General features: G+C 26.4%; 1 protein-coding gene across 3 annotated transcripts in view; it reads right to left on the bottom strand.

The window, feature by feature from the left end:
- LOC105834929 (neuropeptide CCHamide-2 receptor) overlaps window positions 1-20,560 on the bottom strand; it is a 28,685-nt gene extending 8,125 nt beyond the window's left edge. Inside the window, exons 1-2 of one of the 3 annotated variants that reach the window (XM_036291464.1) lie at window positions 20,111-20,560; window positions 7,644-7,875 (exon numbers count right to left, since the gene is read on the bottom strand). The gene's annotated coding sequence lies outside the window, so the exon portion shown is untranslated. The remainder of the gene's footprint in view (window positions 1-7,643; window positions 7,876-20,110) is intronic. The other 2 variants (XM_012677787.3, XM_028189851.2) reach the window with 2 other exon arrangements.
- Window positions 20,561-23,611: the final 3,051 nt, after the last annotated feature.

A 23,611-nucleotide genomic window follows, 5' to 3' on the forward strand; every position in this document is an offset into this window, starting at 1 on the left:
AAAATTCTAAGAATTTAAAAACTGTATCAAATATAATATTAAGATTTAACGCTTAAATATAAAAAAAAACAAATAAAGACAATCTTTTATTCTAAATTATTTTTATAAACTTTTTAAATATTATCTTTATTGATGTTTATCTGTTACTGTTTATTTTCAATAAAATAAGTTGTTTGTTGGTAAAATGCGTCACAGTAATATATGTAATAAATGTGAAGTAATGATAAAGATATTTTGATTATAATATCGCATTAGTTAATGTTTATAATAATCAAATTAATGATTACGCATACAACAAATTATACATTCTATTATTATAAGCAATAAGATATATTAATTACGTTATTAATCAGCTTAATTAGAGATTAATTGCGATTTTGATGACAACAAATCCGAATGTAAAATTTATATTAAAAAAAAGTATTTTATAGTATTTAATGTTTATGCAATTCTTGATATGCAATATATCTCATCGGCATGATATATACTGACTGATCAATATTGCCTGTCAAGAGTAATTAATGGCATAATGGAACATACAGATTAATTCTTGCCAGTTTGTTCGAATTACGATGCTGAAGTTGGTTGCGAATTTGATTTCAATACATTCGTCGATGCGTTACGTGATAAATATAGCGGGATTTTATAGCGCGAGCTATTTTTGTGTTCATTAATTTTAGCAGTAACTGCGTTCAACGTGCATGCAGCTGTGGTTGGTGCACTTATGCGGTAACACGCAGTACGTCAATCTGTGTTCTATCAATTAGATAAAGATTTCGAGAAAATTCCCGACTTTAATTCGGAAAATAATTACATTTATAATTTTGTCTGTACCAATGAAAATGTATCAAGTAAAGCCCGCTAAGATCAGCATCTATACAACGCAGCTTCTATTGACATAATATTCAGTTACTGCTTTTATCGCGCGAAAATGTTTACACTCACTTTGATTGACACCATTTTGTAAACATTAATTAATTAGAATAATGCATTAGGCTACGTCGTTGGATCTCTTCTTTCAGTTTGTGAAACAGACGAGAGGTGTGCAACCAACTCTTCTTTTTTAATTTGTTGTAAAACAGTTCAGGCAGATATATTATATAAGATTTTCTTAATAACAAAATTAATTTTTGCAAAAAATATATTATATATTTCAATAAAATATCAATAAAATCAATATATAAAATTTGTACTGATAGTAAGTTAGATTATTACTTATTAGCTAAAGTATTAACTAAAGTCAAACAATTAAATAATTAACAATTCATTAATACAAATAATAAAAAATATATATTTTTTACTATATCATAACAATTTTTTATTTTTTATGTATCTTCTAATCACGTGCAGGTAGAATGATAGAATTATGTCATATACGTATACTTAAAAGACAGGAAAACATTAAAAGCATGTTGGTAGAAATAAATATTTCTAATTTAATTAAAGATATATCAAATATTAGTAAAATATTAAGATTAGTAAAAAATATTTTAAAAATTGCAATATTTTTCGTATTAAACGTAAGTGGGAACCCTTCATAAACCTTGTTTTTCTTCCAGAACTACAAAGCAATAGCAATTTCACATTAGTTGACGTTACGCTTCCATAAACATAAACAGTTCAGCGATTATCAAACCAGATTATAGCTCTTTCTAAGTCCATTTAATCAGGTTTGTCAATTGACAGTGTCAATCGATAATGTAAATATATACTAATCAAACGTATACAACAGAAGAGATTGAACTGATGAGGGAACGCAATTGAATATTATCCTCCGATTTTAATATGCTTTGGATGGTTTTTTTATATGTGAGAGAACGCACATATAAAAAATATGTGTCTCTTATTTTTATCTATATTTCAACACATCCAAAGCTCATTAAAATCGGAGAGGAATACTTGTTTTATAACACACAAAAGATAATTGTAGTAAGTCAATTAATCTTTTTTTTTCTCGACGTAACATGTTAAAGATATTCTTTATTGTTCTTCTGACAATATCAAAGTTGTATCTCTTTGAGTAAGTAAAGTAATAGCGAAAGTATTTTCATCAAATCGACGGATTTAAACGTAATATCGTGAGAGCGGCGCGATTTAACGATTTGTCGCTTTCGGAAATTAATTCAGTTCTCTTCTACAACGTTCAATATTCTTGGCATATTCTCGACAACTTCAATTTGTGCGGTAATTTCGAATCAAACGTAATTCTCATCGATTTTGCCCCGAGAGGAATACGTTTCGTTTACAAAGTCCAATGAATTCCAACATGCCACCCGAATTCATACATCGATAGGATAAATTTTATTGTGCGGAAGAAACGTGAAATTTTCATGTCGACATTGTATATAATATAATATGCAGGAAATATCTGTGAATTTATGCCTCGACATAAAGTTCATATGTCATAGTTTATTAATGTGTAACCTTTAAAACATCTGTAAAAAGTACAAAGAAATAATCGGAGCAAATTATTCTGGAAACAAAACGAGACGTAGGTGTATATTTACCTCTGTATCTGATTTATTGAAGCTGTTTTTACAATCAACGAGTTTATAAAGCTGACGTGAATTCGAAATATATCCACTGTTCTTTTGAGCGTTGGTAAATATTGATGATGATAAATTTAAGTCCAAATCTAAATATAAACGATGTCACGTATTGACTTTAGAAAAGACTTCAATATTTTTAGCTATTTCAAAAGGAAATATCTTATTTCGCGTATGAAGATGTTTGTGGAAGACAAATCACAAATCAATCACGGCAATATAAGCTATATTACAATCGAATTGTTTGTTACTTTTATGATGCAATTAGTACGAACAATTTGTTGTCGGTATATTAGCAAACAACAAAAGATTTTAATTTACAAACGATTTAATCGATATCCATCTAATTGCGTTAGCCACAAGCTTACATTAACATGTTATATTTGTCAAACTTTACATTGAACGAGATTTTATCATACAGTTATACATATTTCGCTTAAAAATGTACATAAATTTGTTGCCAAAAAAAATGAAAAAAATCTCTGAAAAGTATTATAGATAGTTTCAATAATTAATTAAATGCATAAAAAACTGCGAGTATTCATACAATAAACCGACAAATAGTAAATTTTAAGTTAAAAAGTAAAATTAAGAATTAAAATGTTAAAATATTCGCTTTACAGATAATTATGTAAGTAATATAAGCAAACATTATTTTTTTAATTTAATGACTTATTATTATTATTTTATTAATCATGCTTCTTATAATTTTGCTAATATGTATTGGTAATATTTGTGATATAAAAGCATTTATAAATATTAATAAATTTTATGCGTAGCAAATCTATAAAATTCTTACACGTGGATGAATATATCACATATGCAATTTTTTATCATGTTTATTATAATACATAAAATTTCTGTATTATTTATATTAAATAATGATTACGTCTGTTTTAAGAGTATAATCACTATTTTATAATTAATATTTATTTGAAAATATAAAAATAATATTTAATATAATTTCATAGACAGATTGAAAATGGTGCTTACAGTAGTTTTCTTTCTGAAAACAAGCTATATAAGTTTTTATTGTTTTTTATTATTATTGTCATCTCTGTGCTGTACATATATATTCTATGTTTACATTTTTTATCATTCAAATTGAGAAGAGTTACTGATTACTTGATTTTGCAATTTTTAATCATGTTATGTTTTCATCAGTGTGTAATTGTGAAATGCATTTATCAAATCATGCAGTACAAAATTTCAAAACAGTCATAATTTTAATTAAAGAGATTCTATTATTTAAAAAATTCTATTTTAAATAGATATACTCCTATTTAAAAAAATAAATAAAATAAAATGTAAGTTCTATCTTTTTGCAAGTTTATATTTACATAGTTGTGCTTTAAGACATATTTTCAAATAGACATTAGCGTTTTTTATGAGAAAAACGCAAAGGTATTGTATATATTATAAAAAAATTACATTACTCTGACTTTATAATATACTTAATATTTCACGTTTCTCGTGAAATATTGTACAAAATTTTCCTTGCGAAGCATGATGCCATTTGAAGGTCTATAAAGCTTTTGCGGGGATTTATCCTAGATATTCTTCTACAAAAGCTCTCGTGACATATTTTCGTTTACAAGTTAATCCACTACTGCTATATTTTGTTTATAATCTCAATGCAATTGCGATAATTATATTATTTATATAATCGACATTTTTAAGCAATTCAATTTTTGTTATTCTATACATATATTTCAGTCAATATTGTTTACTCTTAGTTAATTGCTAATTGTAATGTGAATTAGAAGCTCTGAGTCATTAACTTGTCATTAACTTCGTCTATATCTTCGCTTCTCTCACACTCTCCATTTATCCAAGTGCACAGTGATAGATAGTATCCGTTTAAAAGAACTAGTTAATCAATCAAACGCTAATATCTTATGATAGTACCTCATATCTTTTTTAAGATAAAATTTAGCATCTATAAAAATCATTTAATTTAACAGAAAGGTAAAATCATGATTAATGTCGTTTTGTTTATGACAATTTCTTATTAATTTAATTTGTGTTTGTCATTTGTACGTTTTATAAATAAATCATTCATAATTATTCACAATTATAATAAAATTACTGATTGACAATTTCAAGTACCGACAAGATATATTAAATCGATAGTTATTACGTAATGATTGTAAATTCCGAAGTATGTGATGCAAATAATCACTTTTCATCTTGACGCAATATAATATTTCAAAATGAGCATTATGATCCTATTGAGCTAATTTACTATTTGTCATTGTGTGTATGAATTTAAGTCTGTTATCAATATCTATACAAAAGATCGTTTTTGAGAATTATATCGTTTTTATTAGCACATTTTCAATAAATATATGCTATACACTCCTTTTTACACTTCTTCGACATATATTAGCGGGAGATTTCACATAGAGCTAATGCGAAATTGCAGCTTAAAAGGTTGTAATTTCATTCCACGTGTCAAGAAGTTGAAATGACATGGAAATTCGCATGACGTAGCCACTTGATCGTATCTCTGAACAAAAGAACGATCAAAGTTTCAGCGGACAATAAGTTAAAAGGGCTCAAGAATGTGATCTATGTAGGTTTGTAGAGAGTTCAAAAATAATGACGCAATGGAAACGTGAATAAATGTTGAAATAAAATGTGATGATATTAACGACATTGCCTGGATATTAGTTTCACCTCAATTGACAATGAAATATATTTTGCACTATAATAGCTATGTGGTTCTGACGTATAAAAAAGGCTGAAAGAATGTCTTTTGTCCGTTCGTTCCATATATTCGCAAGTATTTGTTATTTAATATTCAATTTTCCAGAATTGAGATTTAAAAAAATAAGGATTTTTGTCATATCTATGTCACAATCGAAAAGCTAACATCGGCATTGATAAATTGCATGAAATACTTTTATTCTGAAATTTATCTTAATATTTAAACTAGATATATTAACAACATTTACTGGCCAATTTTCTGCTTCTTATTTTTAGCGGAGATTGCATGTAATAACATTAAAAGTTAAAAGATTAACCAACAACAACCTTGAATCAAATTTCAAAATATTCTACATAATATCTGTTTAATAATTCATACAAGATGATTTTTAATAGGTACGGAAGAGTATTGAAAGTATTCATACAACATAGACTCCGCTTTTAAAATATCTTTTTTTAAATATAATAATCAACTTTATATATTTCTTTTCAAAAATATAAATATAGATAAGTTCTGTTCTTGTTTAATAAAAAAGGAGCAATAGTTTTTAAATATTTGAATCATTGTGTATAGATATTACAAAATTTTACCTATGTATTTATATACAGATATATAGTATTATTTGTAGGACAAATTTGTAGAGTGTGATTGTTTCAGCACAATACATTTTTCTCATATCAAGTGTCAAATATACTTAAAGGAAAGACGTTTCTCAGCGATAGGTCTTAGCGCCATTGCCGCTGACAGCTCTTTCATCATGATATTTTCGAATTGTTTCTTGTGTATTGGAGTAAACGCGCGCCTTGGGAAAATATAAAACTAATAGACATGGGGTGCGTTCCGTTTCACGTATAATACGCATGATGCATCGTTCATCCTTGTTGTTTGTCAAACGTTAAACAAGGATTAACAATGCATTATGCGCATCATGTGTTGAAACGGAACGCAGCCATGGAAAACATAATTTATTTTAAAAAATAAACAACACAAGTCATAAGTCCGAATAACATATTGCGCAATTTACGTCCATAATAATTTTTATATTCTGTCAATCACGAGAAGTGCACAAATCCCCAAACGTCATGACGTCATCAATCCACACTGTGAATGACACTTGTCGAAGTAATCAATGCGAAAAAAAGATTTCAAATTCCATATTCTATTATAAGCCGCTTTTATTTATTGATTATCACGCGTTGTGCAATTTACGAAAATATTAGATGATACAGATTATATTATCTTTTTTATATTTATTAATTCATTAAATTGCTCTTTATATTTTTCCTGTATACAATTTTTATAAAACCAATCGAATTACTGATTTAAAACACTTCGGTTTTAAATCGGTAATTAATAAATAAAAAAATTGTATAATAAAATCATATAATAAAAAATGTAGTTGTCAAAATGATTAATGCATTGCTATTGTCAAACTTGGCTTTACTATGTTTAAATAATTTTCCAATAAAAGATCTTACATGGCCATAAAAAGAAAATTAAAGTTTAATATGATAAAATAAATGCTCAAGCAAATGCTTCAAAAAGCATACACCTTTTTGCTGTAGATTGTGATGATTGTTTCAGGATCTTTGTTTTTCACGAAATTCCCATTCCTCGCGGATCATTACTTTAAAAGAAAGTAGTACAATAAAGACGTCAAAGAAGACGTATATATTAAAGCAGAAGTATTCCAATTTATAGCAAAAGAAAAGTTGCTGAATAATCTATGAAAAGATCAATTTGCAAATTGCATACGATAATATTATTAGATATAAAGAATGTTGTAAAGGAAATTCTTCGTGGTTCTGTTATGTCAGACTAGTTCTTCAGAAGCTAGGGAAAATGAAAAATATATGCAGTACCAATAAAGTAGCAGCATGAAGCGTCAACAAAACGTAAAGACAATTTATTTCAAGAAAATCGAAAAAGAATATGAACAAACGTATAAAGCAAAGCAGATTGCTAAACGTTACTACTGAAAAGCTACAGTAGTGAATTATAAAGAGAAAGGAATGAAAGCTGTGTGCGTTCAATCATATTGTGTCGTTTCTATGAAAACGCTTGACTCGACATTCATTTCTTCATCATAGAACAATGAGTCGCGAGACATCCATGTCGTTATGTCAATACAATGTATCGTCAACTATTAATTTTGTATATGGTGTACATACAGGGTCACGCTCGACATATGTGTAACATACTCAAGAGAATGGGATGAAATACACGTTCTTGAGTACACACGGGCCGATATACGCTATTACAACAATACATTGATATTATAGGCACAATGCCTCGTGCAATTTGAATGTAATGAAACATGGCAATAAACCCATTGTAAAATGAATAGAGACTAAACAATCTCATAATAATAAATTTAAATAACGCACGTTTAGAGTTTTTAATATCGGATCTTCTTCAAAGGGCAATGAAAGCTTAGAGTATTAAAAAGTAAGTTGCACGTATCTTTCTATTTGGATTTTGTTTAATCGCTAAGAGCAATATATGCGAGGTCAAGTTTAAATGACGCGAGTTGTCTAATGCCCCAAGGAAATGTAAAAGGATATCCAGAGTCGAACTGTTGTCGTCGTGGTAAATGCTTCTGCCTCGCTTGAATTTCTCCTGAGAATGGTAAGGTGCTGTTAATTTTATATCATCAGGTATATTTCGAAAAAGAATATCTTTTAGAGCACGTTTTATTATTTAAACATAAATGAAAAAACACATCCATTTCCTTTTAACGGATTCTCTTCGACTAACAAATTTGCTCGATTTTTCTTAAGTTTTTCTATGGAATAATATTTAAAATTCATCATATGCAAAACTCACCAGTAATATCGCGAGACTGATGAATAAAATAGAGTGGCTAGAGATTTTTTTTGCATGTAAGTTTGCATGTAAGTAAGAGAAGTTTTGCATGTAAATTATAAACAAAAATTTATGGCAAAACTTTATTACTTGTTTTTTCAAATATAAAAAGTTATTTTTATGTTTTTAAAATAAAACAGGTAAAAATTTTAAATTATCTTTAATCTTTGTGTGTGTGTGTGTGTGTGTGTGTGTTTTATACTTAATCTCAAAAATATGTTTTAGGTTAATAAAACATTACGTGATTCTCGTTAATTACAGAGGAAAACAGATTTCCAAGTATTCTAGTAAGTATTTCATTACTGTTTATTTGTAGATAATTATTTTACGCTATTTAGTTTGTGTACAATAAATTGTCCTGATTTAATCTTACAAGTAAGGAGCGTCAAAGTGAGATAGAAAATGCCGAGAGAAAATGCAATGAATATTTCAACATCTCATGCATACTCCATGCATATTACATTAAATCATTATAGTGAATATCATATATCAAAAAAGATGTTGCACACTGTTTTGTACACTCTAAATATCTATTAAATTTACCTTATTAAAATTGACGTTCGCAATAACAAGCTAATTTTGCTTGACAAATAGCCTAACGTAACCTAATTTAAAAAACATGCAAGCGAGAGAGCGAATAAACAAACAAGAATGAAAACGCTTCAAAATTCTTCACGCAAAATCTATCTGAGATAAGATGACTTTGATGCATTTCCCGCAGTATCCTTTTTCTATTCGTTTTTCATGTTGTCACGTATTCTTTAGGACTTTAGGATGTCTAGACAAGCATTAATGGCATTTCATAGTTGTACTACGACGTAAATGATTGTAACTAGATGAAACAGTAAAAGAGTTGAGAAAATTACATGCAAAAGATAATAAAGAAATAATAAGTTAACAATGATACTTCAAAATTTATGTGTTCCGATATAATAATCTTAAAATATAATTGCTATAAATCTATAGCTTTTGAAGCTGTAAAATAGCTTCAGAAATCGAAAGCTGATAAATGTTAAGTCCAAACGTAATACGTAGATGCAATGCGTAGACCACGTAGACACAATAGAATGCTGAAAATATAGAAAATCGATAGGTACTTGAGAATATGTTAATCATACATGAGAAATATCAGTGAAACCGTTTTACAAAATTGCTATATCATTGAGCTCGGAAATAATATGGAAAAGAGCGTGACAATAAAAATAATGCAATATATATTATACTGAGAAAAAAGGATATAAATTAAAGTTTATAAAAAACATCATCGTCTTTATCATTATTCATACATATCATAATTTTATTATAATCTATAATTTTACATCTTAAGTTTTATATTTCCAGAAAAATTTCATGTTAAAATGTGACGCCTAATTGTTTTACGAGCGTCTCTGACATAAATTTCTAATCTTGTATGAAAGACTTGACGAACATGCTCGTAAAAGGATATTAATCGTTCGCAAAGAGGTGGAAGTAAATATAAGAGGCAAGTAATGCTCCTCTCGGGAAGCATAATGTTTCGAGGAAATAGCGAACAAGCGCAACCTAAGGAACTTCCAATGTTCCTCGATCAAAGATGATATAGAGATGCGGATAACCGCCACTATGCATCGTCACCGTATTCTGCCTCTTACCTCATTATCCACGTCCAGTTACCGATATTTCTGCTGACGTTTCTCTCTGTTCATTACCTCGGGTTAGCGTCTTTACGTAGAGATCGGTGAAACTAAAAGCCACCGGTTAGGATATAGTCAAATAATCAAAATAAAAATAATCCCTGTTATGATCGCCTTGACAAAAATCGTCTGCGACAATTTGCATAATTTCGAGATGTTTAAGCATAAACGTAGTAAAAATAGTTGGAGTGTATTCAGTGCTGGTAGCAGAAAAAAACAAAAAGTAGTTGTAATCTCTCTTTAGCTCTAATTTATGCATTGGTGTAAAGCAGCTTTGTAATTGTTATAAAACTTTCTTTATATGACTTACATTTAGTTCCGACAGAAACTAAAGGCAAAAACCCATCACATTGAAGAATTTTATAACAGTTGCAAAGCTGCTTTTTCTGCTGAACTCAGCCATTGATTGCCTCTTGTCTGATTATCTTTTCTCTCTTTTAAAGTTATCGTTTTCCATCTTTTTTTATGTGATCTTCAAATCTCGCACTTTACGGTTCTTACGCTTCTCGGTCTACATTTTCTATATCTACGAGTTTCAGCAAGAAACTTGAAGAGAAATATTAACCCGCGTTCAACATCGTGACAGGACACTTCCCACTTATAACGCTACATGTTGACAAATTATATTCAGTTATGTCATTCTGTTAAAATCAGGATTAACTTTGTTTCGATTATGATATATTATGTGGAATAATATGTATAGTAATTATTTTCCTATATTATTGAATAATATAAAGTGAAATATTTAAAGATAAAACGTATGGCAAAGAAAATCAAATAACCAGTCATTGTAAAAAAATTAATATTTTTATATACTTACTTCTGTATTTTAATATTATTTGCAATATTTTGTAATTATGCTACAAGCATTATTGATCATTATTAGTGTTTTTTAATGTAAAATTCTTAGAAACATTCTTAATGTTGCGAAAAACTTTTGCCCTCTCGAGATTTTGTCTTTACTAATAATATTTAAAAAATGTTTTTCTCAGCGGTGTTATATACCTAACGTTTCTAGTAGAAAATCAATACTTTCGAAGGAACTTTGGAAGTGTCTATCTTTCAGTAGATCGTACATACATTTCCGTATAACAATAGCCTCAACGTTATCTTTTAAAGAAATATGCTGTATATGTCATTCGCGCAATTCGATACCAATTGTTTTTTATGTGTATAGATCCGTCATCCCGCATGTTGTAATGTTATTGTACATTTATTAATATAAAATTCTCATGAAAGTCCATGAAAAACAATTTTGTCTTTTATATCAATGTATTATAATTTAAAAAAAAAGTCGTCAAATAGATCTTGATAGACCTGATTTAGATTTTTTCATAAACCTCCTAAAACGATATCCTTTTATTTTTAAGAAATTAAACACTGCACTGTATTAATACTAACAAAAACATGATCTACTTATATATTATAATTACAGAAGTAAAAACTATAGTTTATAACATTATCCTTTTTAGTGACATTTATGTTTTCAAAATTTTATTTTTAGTCTTTGTTTAAAAAATGTTATCCAAAAACACAATTGTATGCCAGTATTGATGACTTTTCTCTATTATTTCAATTATAATGTAGTACATAGCTATTTCTATAATTTGTCTGTATAAATTTCCATCTTGCAATGTATTAATTTTTATGTATTTATATTTTTAAAATAAACTTTTCACATTTATTTTGCAACAACACGGCGTAAAGAATTATCTTTATTAATATTGATAGTGTAGGTATATTGCCCAAGTAAACACCATGGAATTTACTATGCACTGTCCTACGCAAATTGCCGCCGAATATTTCATCGATCCAATTAGCATATTCATATATTCATTAATACATAATTTATATCATATTGAGTATTTAAAATTTAATCATAGTATATGTTTAGGAGAAAAAAGCTTCTAAATTCATTCATTTAAAGAGTAGTTTATTTATTCTATACCAAATTACGAATGTTCATGGAAAGATATTGCTATTAATAGGAAAGTCATTATTCAAAGAATAACAGCCAAAAATGTACTTTCAACCATCGACGTACACGTTTAGTTCAACATCTCTTTTGAATCATTAAAGAAATTTTGGCATGTACATATATCGTATGGTACTATTCCGTAAGTATGACTTTTATGATATGCAACCTACCATTTCATTAACTAAAGCATCGTCACATGAGTTACGGTTTATCAGTAAGTTACATACCAAGTAGTTGCTGACAACAAATCAATTTTAATCTTAAGAATAGTAACGTACTTTATTTAGAAACATATCAAGTTTCTTATAAATGTGTAAAGTTTTCTCTTATGCTTTTTTCTTTCCATACTTTAATTTAACTTTTTTCAAATCGCGTTAATCAAGTTATTCTATAATAAATTATACGTCTTAATAAATTTGCTAATATAAAATATTTTGTGAATAATTATCGTAGCAATTTTTACATCAAATGCATTAGGCATTTTAATTAAATGCGGATTAATATTTATATTATTCAGAGATGAAGTAGTACAATCCTATAAAGTAAAACATATTTTTTAACGGAATATTCATAATTGCAAAAACCGTTTATTTTCCGAAGAGAAAAGTGCTTGGTCACGCATATTACAATCTGTTACTTATTCCGCCAAATGATTTACAAGAGTATCGAACAAAGAAGTGATTTAGTGATGTAGTAACTGTTAGAGTTTATCGCGGCTGTAGACGTAAAGATTTTAAATTATCTTTGATGACTAACAGAAACTTAAGATGAATTTTTTTTAATTAAAAAAATCACTAAAAATCGTACCAAAAGTACGAGTAAGTTTTAATATTTTGCATATTACAAAAATATTATATTAATCATAAATATTATTTAATTTAGTATATATTATATTTACTGTAAAATATTTACTTTCCACCTTCTGTGGAAAAGATTAAATATTTTCGTTACTCGTTTATTGCACATCAAAGACATGACGATGCAACTGTATTGTTTCTTCGACAGTTTAAAGACCATAGAGAATTTAAAATTGTTCTTGTGAATGCTTCCGGCTTTTATCAGACAATTGTTAATACTATTTTCAAAACTTTTCCTCTTTTTTCTCTCAAAACTATTAAAAATTAAGTTATTATATTATTAAAAATTAATTTAATTCAATTATTAAAAAATCTTTTAATTTGACGAAGGATATTAATAATATGTCTATATTAATTTAATTTTATAAACATATATTTTTTTATTTTCTTTAATATTATTTTGCAAATTGTCGCTATATACAAGTTTAAATAAATTAAAATTTTTAAACATTTTTAGTTTAATGCTTCAAAATCAATTGCTTTGATATTTGAACGTATAAGATAATCGATTTAATTTAGCAATTAAGCATTTTATATAACGAGTTATATATATTATATTACTCAATATAATAAAATCACGCATGATCTATTTCTTTGGCTAAAAGAGAAGAAACAAAAATAATAAAGTTCTAAAGATGACCATTCTTTATTTATATTATTATGTGTGAAATTTAATTAACAATAAATGGACGTTTGTTTATTTATTTGTCTCTTAATTTTTGACTTTAAATTTTCAACATTTTCATAATTATACAATCATTAATATCATAATTATACAATTATCAATCTTCTAATTATAATATATAATCATGCGACATCCTGTATTATTTGTTTATATATAATTATACTTGTATTTGTAACTCAAATTGCATAAACAGAGCACAAGCAGTGATTTTAGTTAAATTCAACGGCAATCTGTTTATATGTTGTTATAAACAATGAGTTAAATATGTGTATCGATGAATTCCACACATCACTTTATCAAAGGTTTACATAATTTAATTATCCTACAATTTAAATTAATTGTTCTAATTTGAGTGCAATGATGATAACTCAATACATTATCAAGCCATTTCTTGTTAGAATTATGGATGGTTTGCGTTTATCAAGACAGAATCAACGAGAAACCAATTTCAAACTGAGCTCAGTTGTTAACGAGCATAAACGTCATTGATACGAGCTATCGTCTTTCAGTAGCACGAAAGCGGTAACGATTTCAAGCTCAATAACATTGAAAATTCGTTGGCTAAAATGTAAAGAAATAAGAATAAAGAAAGCTTTAAGTTATATATATTCAACTCTTTGTTCAGAAAACGATCATTATTATAATGTATATAATATACAATATTATAATGTACATATTGTAACTATTGTTTGAAAGAAAAAGAATCTAACAACGAAATGAATTTTTTTTTCTTGATAGATTGTTTGAAAGAAGTAAATTGAATGGTATTTCAATAAACGAAAAAGTATTCTTGTATTCTAGTATTCTAATCGAATCCCAATCTTTTTATGAATTTGGAATAAATCTGACAAAATCTCAGAGTAGCTTTTAATGTTTTTAATCTATATCTTATCATTTTTATTTCCTTTGTGTAAATAGTGTATGTAAAATACTATAACAGAAAATGCAAATAAAGACGCGATGTTTTCAAATCTCTTTATCTAGTTTGCCACGATGTGAAGTGGAGTTAAATCAAAAGTGACGTTGCGTCCCGATGCTTTCGTATCACGGCTTTGGCAATTTCTACTAAAACACACACTAATCAACATGGCAACGAGATGTTACTTCCTATTGTTCATCGATGTTCCCTCACTGTCGTTTTTAATAACAGTAATATGAAGTTCATCAAGGGTCTATCAGTCAAACAGTAAGAACCAATTGCCATATGTCGTCATATGTCAAACTTTTTGATGAAAATGGAATACATGTATACAGCTTTTTCGTCGTATCTTTAAATTTATATAATTTTCATGTATACAAAATGTCCCATATAATACTAAAAAAATTATTCACGATGTGATATCTACATTAAAAAAATTACGTTAAGAAATAAAGCAGATTTAGAAAATACTAATAAAAAAAGTAAGAAACGAAAGAATTTCTCTATTTCACTTCTAGATATAAAAAGTTATAAAAATGAGAGAACAGCTTTTATGTGTTACACATACTAAAATGCGCAGAGATTACGTAAGCACATATAAGATCACGCAGTTAAAAAAACTGGTTACAGCCTTGATGCAATATTAGTTTTAACGAATATATAACTTCTCTCTTTTTATTACAGTTATGTTGGTTACTTCGTAGAAGACGCAGCATAATATGATTTAGTTCTTTACACATTACATTTATATATAACATATTTATAAATAATATGCTGTACACATAAATATAAATTATTTTTATACATCTAAAACATGTTTAATATATGTTTTATTATGTTACTAATAATAACAAATATTGTGTAATAGACTTTCTTTATATTTAATTAAATTATTTTCCTTTGGTTCATCATGATCTTTTCATAAAAGAATAAAAAAATTAAATATTTGATAAGATTTGATATGGCTTTATGCATTTTCCATTATCCATTAACCATTTGATAATCGGAGAATTTCTCAGATTATTTAATTTGCATAACATTCGCGCTTTAATAAAAAAATGTTCTAAATATTTTACTAGAATTACGAAACATATGCATATGACGAGACAATTTTCTTTATCAAATTATACTACCGTTTATATAAACATACAGGCGCATAGCTGCATTTTAATCATACTTTAAAATATGATTTTACGTACGCAAACATTTATTATAGCATAACTGTGATGCGTTTAAAAAATGCATAATCATATTTTTACGAAAAAAAAGCTGATTATATTTTTCAATTAAATTGATTTCAAAACAAATTGTGTAAACATCTGGCAATGTTATTAGCTTCACTTCAAAATTTAATATAACACAACAATTTAAAATTTATTATGTGTTGCTGTATTATATTTATAAGATTACTTTAATAGTTAAAATTTATTAGTCTACATTAAAATTGTGTACAAAATAATACAAACGATATGCAATGTATCACGTAAAGGATAAAAATATGTAATATAAAAAAATTACATATAAAATACTGTAGTGACAACATAATAAAAAACTCTAAACTATTTTATTAAGAAAAGATTTTTAAATGAAAAAACAAATTATAAATCAAAAGTAATAATACTCTACAGCACAATATACATATAATGAAAATATCATATGGAATGTACGTAAATATATAAATATCTGTGTTTGCAAAACGCATTTTCTATTATCAGAAATCGTCGTACATATCAAAAACTGCGTTCTATTTAAAAAAAATTATGTTTTTAAACTATCTTTACAATCATTTATAGAAATTTCGTGGAAGTATTAATAATGTAGAAATCCAAGCGAATTTTCATAATACAAATCAGATTAAACTTTCTATGAACAATTCAAAACCGCGCAACCTTAATGCTCAGATTTCTACATGCCATCTGATGCACTTTCCTCGTTCTCTTACACGCGCATACAAATATTCAAATCTTTTGCTTTCTCAAAATACATTTACGGTTATAACACTAAACATTTATCATATTATTTTAATAATTGTTATTTCTTAATTGTACAAATAATAATTTTTGTCAATTTATATTATGCAATTAAATAACGATTAATGAGTAATTAACTTTCGTATTGCTTAATTTTACGCTTCAAAATTGTTTTATTAACGTTTAGATAATAATTGATTACAATGTATAATTAAACATATTTTAGTCAGTCCCATTAAATAATATTAAAATTTTATTTTAAGCAAAATTTGTAATTATGTCGTGTTAAAAACATTAAATCTACAAATAAAATTAAATTTTAATACGTTTTCAAGAGATATTTTTCGTAAATTATTACAATTTTCTGCGTAATTTAAATAACATTATTAGAGTACAGATAACTGACATATTAAAATTGGGATAAATTAATTATTATTAATATCTACATATTTATAATATCTATATATTTATTTAAAATGGTAACAATAAGAACTTCATTATTGTTATAATTACCGATAGACATTTTTGCATTTGAACATTGTTAGGGAATCCAAAGATTATCCTCTGAGATCAATAGAATACTCTGTCATTAATAACGTTAATGACATATTCTGTTCGAGATAGCTAGTAAACTTTAAAATGCTTCTATTGCATTCAATATACTTTTGTATACCTAAGAATCTGAATTTAGTTTTCACGTCACGTTCGCGTTGATGTTTTCTAGTATAAAGTCACCAGCAGTCCTAAGTCATTTTTCCTAATATTATTTTCTTTTCTTTTACAATTTTTCTTTTCTTTTACTTTCTTTGTTTTGCTGTTATATATTTTTTAAATTCAGTTTACATTATAGATCTTTTAAATGTGTAAACATGTTAAATATTTATGACCACTCTAAAGACTAAAGATATTTTTGGATATTTCTAGTGCAGCAAAAAATGTAGCAACAAAAATTAAGTAAAGTAATAGGAATGTCCTCGTAATATGCAATTTATGTATTTAATCTTTTGATTGAAAATTGCGAGATTAATTCGTAATTATTTGTACGTAATAATTGTATTATACTTTTGACAAAATTTACTAAAATTTTAATAAAATTTTATTAAAATTAGTAAATTTTGTCAAAAGTATAGTACAATTCTTTAAGGTTTATATTGTCCCACAATTATCACAATTTTTATGGTAATTTTTAAAAGAAGATTCTTTCCGTGCATAATTAAAAAAATAAATTTTATTAATATTATTTAATTATTATTTGCCATTTATTACTAAAAAATCTACATTTTTGTTTAATAATTTAACAATTAATATTCAGTAAATATATAATTAATAATTAATATGATAGTTAATTAGGTATTAATTAACGCCAAATTTTTAAAAAACTTTCTATAAAATTTATATTATTTTTTCTTAATTTGCTTTTAACAATTGGAAAATTTAAGTGTAAAATATTCAAATTTTTTTATAACAAGAAACATTATATATTTTGTTCCAAAATGCTTTTCAAAATGTACCAAACGTGCAAGAACGTGTTACGAAAGCTAAAGAGAGTAATAGAACAGAATAGTAGAACAGTTGAAACTCTCGCATAACAAAGATCGAAAGAAAATTGCATGTATCAAAGGCGATAGCAACTATTCATTTGACTATCGATGTCTCAGGTCTATCGAAACTTTCTGTTTGATGATAGGTACCATATAGTGAACGTTATAACAATCTTGAAAGCGTCACCAAAGTTACTTAATATTAAACTAGTTACTGAACTAGTTACGTACAAGTATTTATAGTAAGTCTCCATTTTCTACATGTCTTAACATAAAAAAAAGAATCTAGAGATGAATTGGCATGCTTATGTTTCTAGCGAGTAATCAAAGTTATTGCTCTTAAATATGATTTTATCATACTTTAGCACAATTTAATTATTAGTAAAATCTGTTTCTCTCTCTTTCTCTTTCTGTCTTTCCCTCCCTCTCTCCGTCTCTCTCCCTTCTCTTTTTCAAATTAGTCCTTTATGACTAAAAATCATCGCTCATGTACATATGCTACATGGTGATTGTGTTGGAAAAAAATATTCTTAGTTTGCCATTGTTTTCCGAGAAATGATGATTAATTAAAAATCCGATATATTCCGAATGAATTTAAACCTGAATCTTTAACACAAAGAGTAGACCCTCTTACGCCACGATCACTACAATATTAATTATTAGTAAATAAATAATTAATACGTTTCGTGCTAAATCAGTGTTACACGATTTGCTTACCATATATAATAATAAATATTTTATGTTAAATAAATGTTTAATGACAGTATTTTTGCTTTGTTCTGCATTGCAATAAGACATTTTTAAAAATATTTTTTCTAATTTTTTAGTCATATTATAGTACATTTTTTCACAAATACAATAAAACAATATAACTATGCCACATAAGTTATCAGTGACGAAACTATAAGAGTTATGTGCATATTAAAATTTAAAAGAGAATATTTATTCATATTATTTAATTAATTTATTTTCTATTTCAATTTTTTACACATGCATTATTATTTAATAGAAAAAGATAAAGGTTTTAGTCACATTGTCATGCTTAAAGAGTTCCGCTACTGCATTAATGAAAATAAGCCTCTAAATGAACATATTAGACATATAAGCTTGAATTGCAATGAATAATAATAACAATACGTAGTTTTCACAAATTTAAAATCACCGTTTATGATCTTTTTTTCCTATTGCGCATGCTACGCAAACATTCCGTTAAACAAACACTAATTTAAAAAATCTTACAAGTATATAAAATTAGAGGTAGAAACATCGAAACGTGTTGTATTATAAAATACAAACATGCGGATATTAAAAACATGCGACTACAGCTCCGTAGCATAACTATGTGCTTTTAATATCCGCAAATGTAATAGATTAGATATAATCCTCTTGAGATAGATTTGGATAATCCTCTCGCATGCTTCGTTTTAGTTTTCTTCGTACATAATAAAAATGCTAAATTATAAATATTAATCGATACTTAAATTCAAAGTGTTAAACAATGTTTATTTATTCACTAAGAAATTATAGGAATTGAGAAATATTTTATTAGAAACTAGAAACTAAAAACTAACAACAAATACATTCTTAAATACATTAAGTCATGCACTGCATATGTTATTCCCTTATTAATCACATTTCATTATAACTTATTTCAGAAAGTAAATTAAAACAGTACATAAGATCAACATTACATTAATGTATAACATCATTTTTTATGAATATATTAAGAAACTCTTGTAAGATATGTAAATCATGGTATTACAGTTTATACTTGTTAAAGTTTATGTATGCGTGAATAAAAACTGAAAAAAATTATTACAAATTTAAAATCATGATCTGGTATTGATTTGAGCGTACTGCTTATATTATTATTGATTAATATCAATTTTATTGCATATGTACGTAAAAAATATTTAAAATTTAAATAAACTCAATTCCATTTAAATAGCAGTTATTTTGTCTGTGAATATTTTATCAATGACCGAGATATTAACAGCAAAAAGTAATTCTTGAAATATATTTATTTTCTAAATTTTTTTTCAAAGTTTTATTTTAAAAATTTGCTAAAAAAATAGTAAATAAAGTTTTATTAAAACACGTTATTATTAAAACACAATTTTCTTGACAACGTTTATACCACATTTATTCTATTTCTGTTTCTATTTTTAATTATCTCATTTCTTATCTTTACAAGATCACAATTACAAATGCAATTTAAAAAATATGTTACCAAACTCAAATTAGATAAGCACTACTACTATAAATTATTATATATGCAAAAAATAAAATAAAGAACATAATTAATATCAAACACTGTGTTAAATTTTAATAAAATAATTTATATTACAATGTTTTGCAATATATACCTGAAAAAAACGAATCTTTCGGAGAACTTGCACACTAATTCTTTAACTTGATACTTTAATTTCGATGTTAGAGATCGAAAATTTTGTGTTTATCTGAAACGAAAGTATCTCTTCAGTCAATGTGTTAAAATCAACAAATATTAATAAGGTACACGACGAAAATTTCACGTCACAGAGAAAAGCATACAAATTCGTAATAGTAATAGAATATCAATTCGGTATATCTGAACGGGTGCGCAGCATAAACTGAAGGGAATCTGGAGTTCACGGAGGATCCACGGAGGTCTGTTTGACGCAGTCGCAAAATGCCAAGCTTCCATCTTTCTCCCTTTACTTCATACTCTTCGAATTTCTCACTTTATCACTTTATTTTTAGGGTGCATATAGCACCCTTTTTCAAGGAAAAAGTAATTAACAATGACAAATTTGGTGTACAATTACAGTACATACTAAATTGCATGTCTCATTAACTCCTTCATTAGTGCAATTTATGTATTAGGATAACATGATAAATCGGATTTATATAAGTCATAAGCTTTTTTAAATAAAGTAATAGGATAATTGCTTGTATAATAAAAAGCTTGTATAATACCTAAATTATATATAAAAAAAACTATTGTTTAAAATATTTTTATTAAAGTAAAAAAATATAAAGTTGTGTCTCACTTTTATTAATTTGAGACACATTACAGATATATTAATTATATAATTTACAATAATATAAAACTTTATAAATTTTAAAAAGTTACATAATTATTATAATTATAATAAAATATAATTTATATTTTATGTAAAAAGACTGCATTAAAAATATTAATATAATGCATATATATATATATATATATATATATATATATATATATATATATATATTGTATATAGAAAAAGAATGTATAAGATATTGTACAAAATTATGATTTAATTTTAACTTGTCAATCTAGAATTGTAATCTATTGCTTGATCATGTTTTTAGGTAAAATTTATAGATTTATTAAATTTATAGCTTTATTGACAACAAACATGTAAACAATGAAATATACTATCTTCAATATACATCAATCATTTTAATTTCTATTAATAAAGTGCACACATATATACATACATATAGACATAGTTATAAAGATTTTCGTAAATAATAAAGCAATTTATCCAAAATATTTAAATTTTAATTAATATACATAGATAGTTTAAATGTGCAGTTTTTCGAATACAGTTAAGTTGATAAGAGATCATTTTTAATATTATTATTTAATATTATTTGTTTTCTTTTGTATCAAATGAGAATAAATTTCCTCGACAATAGAATTTTCTCGTTAATTCGATTTATCAAATGATTAATAGCATCGTCAATGATAAATTAGTGATATTAAGCTCTGCAATCAGAGAGTTTTCCCCTGGGTATTCTTTGTAGTGAGAGACATCGGCGAAGATATTCTAGAAACGCGATCAGCTGTCGCTAAACTACCGCTCTTGGCCATTTGGCGTTCCGTTTACAAATCCACTTGAAATTCAATTAGAATTCCCATGATAACTAAAACACCTAACCAACTACCCGTACTTACAGTGTTCTTATGTGCACTTACACTTTCTCAGTATGGTCGTCGATTTTTTCTTTCAGTCTCAATCTTCAAGTGTAGAGTATCAAAGCATATCGTCTTCGCTGTTTTATTTTGGAATTGCATCAGTGTTTTACGTCTAGATTTTCCGAATGTTCCGATTTTCAGATTTAGTTCAAGATTTCTTTGTAATTGATTATCTATACGTTAAACCACCATTGGAAACAGACAAGAATAAAAGTGAAGTGAAACGGATGCGAAGGTAAACGATGCGTAAATAGGTAGGTAGGTTTCTTTTTGCGATTTGATTGGGTCTTTTTTCATTGACTATTTATATTTTTCACGCTGTAGAAAATGTATTCCTATGTGTTTGTAAGTGAAATTAATCAATAATACAGTTTGCGTAATTGACCTTTGACTTCAATATTTTTTTCCATAAAAATTTGAAAATAATAATTTTAAAAAAATTTAATTAAAATAGTTTTATTAAAATTAAACATGGAATCTCGATTTTACTGTTGCATGTTACACAAGAATAGTCAATATTGTTTAACAAATTTAACATAGGCTAACTGTACATTGTATCTAATATACGTATCGTAAAATATCACTCTAAATATTTCGCTTTTAGTAGATACGTACGTATATACGCATTTATACTCTGAAACTTGAAAATATGTTCACAAATTTTTAGATATTTTTTAAACCACTTTGAATAAAATAAAAAATGATTGGACAAGAGTACACAAGATATTTTGCACTGTAAAAGTTAATTAGACGTTTGCGTTCTATCAAATACATGTAGCCATTTCATAAAAAAAGGATTTATTCTATTATCTTTTTCGTCATGATAACTTTTATTAAGATAATACGACTGTGTATTATTAATCTAGTTTCAGTAAAAAGTATAAAGATTCTGATGAGTTGTTTGCGGATCATTATATCCGTTTAGTCAAACGCGACATAAAACAAACAAGATATTTTAGCTACTATGATGGTGAATTATCGTAAGATCATAGTATATACTTTGACATTGACGTTCCAATAATGATAGTCTATAAAAGTTATCAAAAATGTGCTGTTCGCACAGTATTAGTAAAGTAAAAAAACAGTTACTGCGAAATAATAGTCTTTTTAGACAATTTTTTTATATTAATAAAATTCCTTTTTAATAATTATCGTATTAGAAAAGTAAGATAATACATACATTATTCAAAAAAATGTTTTAACATTTATTGAAATTATTTATATAATTATTTCAAAAATTTTACGTGTATCTGTATGAAATATTTAAAGCAAAGAGAAACTTTCTTTACATAATATTCATTAACACTTTATTTCAAAAATGTAATACACACTTCGAATCGAGTTATATTTTCTTGACGAGATGTTATTTAGCTTCGTTCGGCCAGACAAATGCTACCTCGCTTAAATGCGAAACAAACCATAATGTGCTATTTACTCAACTTGTGAGACCTTACAGTCAAAGCAAGTAAAACGAGAAATTGAGAATATAGTATGCATTAACGTACTGTCTCACCTCAGATTTATCACGTGTAAAAATCAAATGGTAACAACTTTTCCATGGGAATACTTTAAATTATGTTATATGTTTTTTTACATCCAAATGAATAACGAGCAAATAGCATCTGTTTTTAAATTATAACTAAAGAGTTTTATTCAATTTTAGAATTAACTAAAATGTTATCGATTTATGTGCCCAACATAGAGTATAAACAGCTTTAATTCCGAATAAATTTTTAATTACAAGCTATTAAATTTTCATTAATAATGTTTAAATTTATCGAAGCTTTTTGTAACTTCAAAAATATATAACAACAAAAACATTCCTTTTCTTCTACATATATAACATCGTATAAATTATTCATGCAAAAATAAATAATTTATAATTAAATTCATTAATTTTATCATTATTTTGCACGTA

Source organism: Monomorium pharaonis, chromosome 8, assembly GCF_013373865.1.
Source record: "Monomorium pharaonis isolate MP-MQ-018 chromosome 8, ASM1337386v2, whole genome shotgun sequence".
In the NCBI taxonomy this organism is placed as follows: domain Eukaryota; kingdom Metazoa; phylum Arthropoda; class Insecta; order Hymenoptera; family Formicidae; genus Monomorium; species Monomorium pharaonis.